The following is a 7,328-nucleotide window of genomic DNA, read 5'->3' as shown; positions in this document are numbered from 1 at the left end:
TGATTTTAGTAAGGATTAGCAATTGTTATGCTAGTTATCAAAAATGTCTTGGTTTCACCATTTGTAAAATGTGCCCTTAGAGATTGAGGGTATCATTTATGAGGCCCTACCGGCACTATTGCGCCACCTGAACTTCACTTTTTTTACGTTCCGGTGGCGCAATGTGCCACTGGCATATTTATAAGGCCATGTAAAGCGACATTACGTTACTTTTCATGGCCTTATAAATATGTGTCCCTCTCACGCAGAAAACTGTGTGAAAGGGGCATTCCATGGGTGTTGCTGGGGTCGTTCCCTGCAACATCAATGTTTTTCTGACTCTGACACAAATTTACGAGAAATCGTAAGTCTGAGGCAGCACCAAAAACGTACGCCTCCCCAAGGGAGGCATAAGGAAGGCACAACCAGGAAAAATGTCTTTATTTCTCCTTGTTTTTCCTCTTTCTATGGGTGCTGTATTCTACTTCTTGTGATTGCTATTGTGCAGGAAGGATTCCCTCCCTGTACAAAAACAATCATCCCTGCAAAGCAGGCACCCTTGCACCATGGTGCAAAGGTGCCTGCGTTGGCACATGGCAGCCCATTGTGTGTGGGCACAGGGAAAAAGGACAGCAATGCACCATATCTAATAGTTTACAACACATTCCTGCCCTTTTCTTTGGTTGCAGGGCAGCGCAGCAGCAAGGTCTGCTGCTCTGCCCTATAGCAAAAGCCATAAATGAGGCCCTGAGTGTTTAAAAGAAAACTGCTTAATAAAAATTTCAATGTAAATAAATATTCTGAGAAAATGGTGGGAAAGTTAGGTAGAGTGCCTGATTGCTAACGCCCTCATAGATTACCTAAAACGTTAAAAGGCTCAATTGCCAAACACTGTGGAGGTGAGAGGAGAATGATCAAGGGCTCTTCAATAATGAGTGCATATAACCAAGTGCCCTGCCCAACTGTTTTGTAATACAAAAGAGAGACAACTCACGCAGAGGTACATAAAACATGAGATTCAGTGACTCCATTGTTCAAAGACGGTGCAATTTAAATGCAGTGAAGCACTTACTCTGCTATCCGAAACATGTTGCAAGAGTTGCTAAATATCCATAGATGGCTTAGCTGATGAGAGTGTTTTTGCTGGATGTGACGTCATTGATAAAATATACATGAAAACGTGGGAGTTTAAATGTATAGTACTTGTTAATATCGGAATGTTTTGGTTGGAAACTGTGAGAAAGTGGATTATTAGTTGGGGTAGATGGTAGCCCACCACAACTAATAATGACACTACCCTTGTTAGTTCCACAAAAGTTTTCAGTAATTTAAAACTCAGCTCAACCCCTGGTAGCTATAGTACAGAGTAGACAGGCTTAACTTAAGAAAATATGTTAAGCATTTAGAAGTGTCAAACAGTAAAAATAGTCGACAATTCAATTGTTTTTAAATCCCACTCCAATTTTTTGAAATACCATATATTTTAATGAACAAAACAACGCCAAAATGACAAGCATTCAATAAGGAAATCTGGATATAATTTTTTTTTAAGTTTTAATGGAAAATAGGACCAAAAATCTTGAATCAGCAACTGCAGGCAACTGGTCATATTAGGCGGGGACAAAGGTAAGTTTCAAGCCTGACCACAATGGAGCTTAGGTTGGATATAAGAACCAGGTTGCTCTTGGTCAAAGAGTTACTATCAGACTTGTATATTTCCTGGGAAGGTAGAATCCTCTACAAAGCAAGGATGCAGGCAGGATCCAGAAACCAACTTGCCAAAGATGGGTGGACAAAGGACAAAGTCTTGTTAAGCCATCATTGAAAGTGGGAAAAGTCTCCCAGAAAGCTATCAATGTTAATCAGATGCTGCTTTGCATCTTGCTTAGTGAAGATTTTTACCTTCAGACTTAGTGCGTAATTACGACTTTGGCGGTGTGGGGACCGCTGCTGCCATTTGGCAGGCCAACCGCCTGCTACTCAGGTGGTCGAGCGCCAGATTTCGAAGCGGGAGAGTAAGTTACCTAAAGATTGCTTCCAGACCACTGCCAAGATCATAGCTCCCGTGGCAGTGAGGAAAGTGGCCGTCAATGGAGGCTGTGCCGGAATGGGCATCACCATTGGAATTTGCAACCTGCATTCCAGCCCACATTTTCATGGCGAGGTCACCCCATGAAGCAAGCAGAAAGGCAGGTAAAGGGCCACACAAAAGGACCCTGGAGCATATAGGTCGATGTTGATTATGGCCTGAGCTCATGTTGTAGCCCCTCATGACAGTATGTTGGTTCACGCTCTCTCTTAGAGTGGAGGCATGCTACCACCTTGGCTGTGCTGCCACAGACCGCCAGCCCTACAGGAAAGTTGTAATGTACCAGAGAGTTCTCAACTCTCTGGTACAAAGCAGCTATATTTAAGTTAGAGCCACGTATAAAGTATTTATGCAGCACTTCAAAGAGTAATAGAGTGGAAACACAGGAACAATTCCACACTAATTTAGAAAAATAGAGTAAAATTTTATAAATTATTTGACACCAAAACAACAAAAATCCAATTAGTGGGAGCAGAGATATCCAATGTTAAATGTTTTGTGAATCTCAAGAACTTAGAAGCCGTGAGTTTCTCTTAAAGAGAGGATGTGGCCTAAAGGCTAGGGGTGTCGATTTCAAATCTGAGGAACAGGGTTCTAGTCTAGACAATGACACTCATCATCCTGTGATTCTGAGCAACTTAATCTCCCCGTGCCTAACAAAAATGAATGTGTCCTTGTGTAATGCAAGTGGTGCTCATGTAAAGCGCTCTGATACCTTCAGGTCAAGTTCATGATATATAAAATTCCGGACAAAAAGTACCATCCACAGTTATTTGGTTGCATCAGGCCGGGTGCAAGTTACAAGTTCAGCCCAACCGCTAAAAAGTGCAGGCTTTAGACAGAACTGAGTTCTGACTAATGAAAAACTACCTGGTTGATCTGGGCCTCAGGTTTCAAAGTCCTTGAATCAAGGTGTGCAAGCCAGCATCAAAGAGCTGTTGAAGAGGAGCAGCTTTGCGATGTCTGGCGTTGCGACGTGTAATGCAGCAGCAGAGTCGATGACATCTACAAGGAGCTGCAATGCGAGGCCCTGCGTCCTTGTCAAGGAAGCTGGCTGGGCCTGCAGAAACTTGCACTGTGATGTGTCTGCATTGGGGATGAGATGCATCATGCCAGGCCGGTGTCAGTGTCGGGCTGCATCAGCAATGAGTAATCTGCCAGTACTTACGGGGACTTATGCTGAGATGCGTCGATGTTTCGGACAAACTGCGTTATGCTGGGCCTTAGTCAAAGAAGCTTGTTATGTTATTGTGGCTTTAAACAGGGTGACAGCCAGTTGATCCTTGGAGATTTACTGGAGTTCTGGGTCCACACAGGCAGGCTGGATTCAGCAGGGCAGCTTACGGCAGCAGAAGACTCTTGGTGCAGCAACAGCAGTCCTTGGGCAGAAAAGCAGATCTTGGACAGCAAACAGCTCAGCAAGGCCCACTTCATAGCTGGGCAGTCCTAAATTATGGCAGAGTCTACGTGTCCAGATGTGATCTGAAGAGTTAGATCTGAGGGTCCTCTATTTATCCTGGGTGCCAGCTTTGAAGTGGGAGACAGTTCTAAAGGGTTTCACTCCCAGAGAAGTCAGAATTTTCACCCGACCTTGTCAGAGGACACAAAAAACTAATGTGAAACCTTTTGTGAGTATGCTGAGGCTCTGTATTTTTTATGTGCAAGTGTGGTAGGTGACAGCTCCAACCCCCATCATGTCAGAAATGGCCCATCCTGCCAACACCTATTGCTCTTTTGTCTCACTGTCTGTGAGCAATACACAAAGACCAACTTGCAGCAACGCCTAGTCATGTGACCCCAGATACAGGCTGCAGACACCAAATGGTTAGGGCAAGACAATTCCAACATTCTAAATGTGCAAAAAGAACAATTAATGGACGGAATGCTGAACAATGTCAAACATTCACCCCCAGTGCAGAGATCCGAGCCTAAAGACATCTTTTTTGCTCACCCCCCCATTCCAGTTGGGACCCAGCCATATGCAAATCAGTCTTGGCCCTGCTCCCCATGGGATAATTCCAACCCTAACTGCCAGGTCAGGTCCTCCACAGACTGGAAACAAGCATCCTAGGACCTATTTCGGAGTATTGTCCCTCATCATCCATGATAGATTGACTCCAGTGTCTGGGCATACACTTCCCACTTAGGGTGACAAATGCAAAAAGGACAATTTATGGATGGAATGCTGAACAATGTCAAACATTCACCCCCAGTACAGGGGTCTGGGCCTAAGTCCATCATTTGTTTGCTCACTACAGCATTCCAGTTTCGACCCAGCCATATGGAAAACAGTCTTGACCCTCCTCCCCATGGGAACAGTCCAGCCTGAACTGCCATGCCAGGTCCTCCCCGAACTGGAGACAAGACTCCTAGGATAGGATCTGGGGTATCACCCCTCATCAGCCATGATAGCTTGACTCCAGTGACATGGCGAACACGGGACCCATGTCTGAGCAAGCGAGGTGATGGCAGCATAACTATGTAGAGATCAGTAGGCTTCAGCAGATCCTATTGACCTGTATCACTGGAGTGAGGTCTAAGGCTCATCCAGTTATTGTTCCGCTGGTGTGTGGTTACCTCAAACTTGGACTACATTAGTTTGGCGTATAGTGCGGCGAAGGACATGGCTGGTGAATCTGTGCTGGGTGTATAAGTGCCTGGGAGGGGTAAAATACAGGAATAATGTAGTACTGTGCAGTGCGTGCATGCTAAATGCATGTGCTGGATGTATGTGAGTAGTACAATACATGAAGGATGTACTACTGTGGAGTGTGTATTTGGTAAATGTATATGCTGGGTGTATGTGTGACTATGAGTGGAACAGTCCAGGAAGGATGGTGGAGTGCAGTGTGTGTGTGTTTGCTGTATAGATGCACTGGGTGTGTGGGTGCCTGTGAATGGCTCAATACATGGAGGAACTTGACTTCCATTTTGGGAGACCCATGCCTCCATGGGGAAACATGAGCAGAGAAGATAGAAGATGCCCCCCAGACAGATTTGTGTATTATTGCATTCCTCTAAGCTGGGTGTGGCATACACTGGAGAGATGAGAGTCAGGCTGCCCCTGAACACTTCAAAATGTTCTCTTTGTTTATTGAGATGTCACAAGGAAGGGGCCTGGGCACATCCTAGGAAGAAGAGAATCATAAAGAGTAAGGCTGATGGTCTGGGCTAACCTTTTCATACACATATCTCTATGTCTGACATCAAGGTGCGAATTCTAGTCACTCTCATGGCCTGTGTTGGGGGCTATCAGCTTTGGAGTCACTCCTGCTGTGACAGACTGCTTTCAGAAGGAAGAGAGGGCAGAAGAGTGGGTTTTGAAAATAAGCAGACCCGGAACATGAACTTCAAAGACCAAAACTCTAAATCACATGTGGTGTCTTGAAATGGACTATAAGAAGAAGAGCTTGAGTTCCTAAAAATTGTCATCTGCCAAGCAGCCAGACAGGGTATGTGAGGAGGGGAACCTCTACAAGACTGTGTTCAGGACTTAGGGCCAAGGACTGCTAGTCTCCCTGATGGGTTAGGGGACATTACCCAAGGAAACCACAACCACCTGCCTTGAAGCCTAGAGCACCAGTGCCTACGTGACGGATAAGATCAGTATGGCCTGTGAAGAAGAGGAGACTGCTGGAGGGAGCAAGGTCCTACACCTCTCAGAATGTTGCCTTTAAGCAGGTTAAAGTTGGCGACGCTCGTAGAGTCATAGAGTCATGCACATCATTATGCCAATCGGGCTGGAGCCCGTGCATAGTAAGGAGTTGTGACCCTGTATGCTATGAGGGACTGCTGCAAGAAGATTAATGGGCTGTGAGGGCCATAGCCCGTGTGCCGTGGTAAGCAGCGACCCATTAAGCCAGCCCCGAGGAAACTTGCTCGGTGTTGGAACACTGTTGACTTTAAAATATAGTCAGGGTGGACACTTAAGACTCAGACTACTCATGGAACTTGCCCTAGAAGTTACCTAGAGTGAATGGGGAATAACCACTATCGCTAAGAGGTTGGGGTGATTGGGACTCGGGGGCCGTCTAAAGAAACACTCGAGCCATGACTTCCAGGGGTCTGTGTAGTTCTTTGTGAATGTTGTATTTTTACTTTATGCCGTTACTGGTAGAAATAAAATACTTCTCTTTTATCATAAAAGTTAGATTTGGCTGCAGAATGATGTATTGCTGTAGCTGTGAACATTTTGAGTTTTGAGCCTATGATCACTCCCCTGTATCTGCTGCTCCTCCTAGGGAGCCTTGGACTGGGTGGATGCCGCTATTCCTGAGTCAAGTGCTGAAGGGACGTTAGCCCAGTTGCTCAGGATACATAGGAGCTCAGTGACTGGAACATCAGGAGTAAAAGGCCTCAGCCCCCATGTTCGGACCCAGAAACGATTCGGTCGGCGATTTTGCGTTTCTCACATCGTACTTGCTCGCTCGTATAGCTGTACAAGTCGGGCGGAGAACACGCGTACGGCTCATACTTTTTACCGCCAGATCGCGTTCGGGGACCTTCCAAACGATTTCAGACTCGCCCCCATAGTTGTAGAAACAAAATTAGTCTAACTTCTGAAATATTTCTTCAGTTTACTTTGCAAACGAGTAAGCACAGAGATGGCACTCATATATAAGGGCCATCCACAGGACCACTCCATTCATGCTAAGAATCGTCACTCCATGTTTTATTCAGTCCTATCTCATGAAAGCAAGCTCCTGAGTCAGTGCTACAAATGCTCTTGGTTTGAACACATTTGCTTAAGTGATCAGGTCTTAGATCATATGCAGCTTTCATGATCAGAGTTAAAACTTTAAAATGGATCTGATCTTTTATTGCCTGCCAGGCAAATCTTTTGTACTAATTCATCAAATGTTGAGAGCATAAACAATCTTGGTCACCCTATTTTGGGCTGCATACTCTTTGAAAATGTTGTACTGGTTAGCGTTCAGATATATAGGCACATTAAAGAAGCCAGGAGACAACCACTACATTCAATAAAATAATATGGGGCCATATGTATAAAGATTAGTCATTGCGATTTCAAAATTGCACAGTTTACCAAGTCTCAATTTGGAAATTGCAATCCCTAGTGCATGAAAGTTTAAAATTTAAATGAGCAATTCCTAGTGGGTCTCAAATCGACCTACATAATGAATATTAATGAGGTAGGTCACACAATTTGTGACCTATTATGAATCGGTGCCATCTTAGGGATGTTGGCCTGCTTGGACAACAGACCACCATTTCTGACTGCTTTTTAACAAAGCAAAAA

The sequence above is a fragment of the Lissotriton vulgaris genome, chromosome 4_1, assembly GCF_964263255.1.
Source record: "Lissotriton vulgaris chromosome 4_1, aLisVul1.2, whole genome shotgun sequence".
Lineage (NCBI taxonomy): Eukaryota > Metazoa > Chordata > Amphibia > Caudata > Salamandridae > Lissotriton > Lissotriton vulgaris.
The sequence above is the reverse complement of the archived record's forward strand: the minus strand, read 5'-3'. Positions refer to the sequence as shown.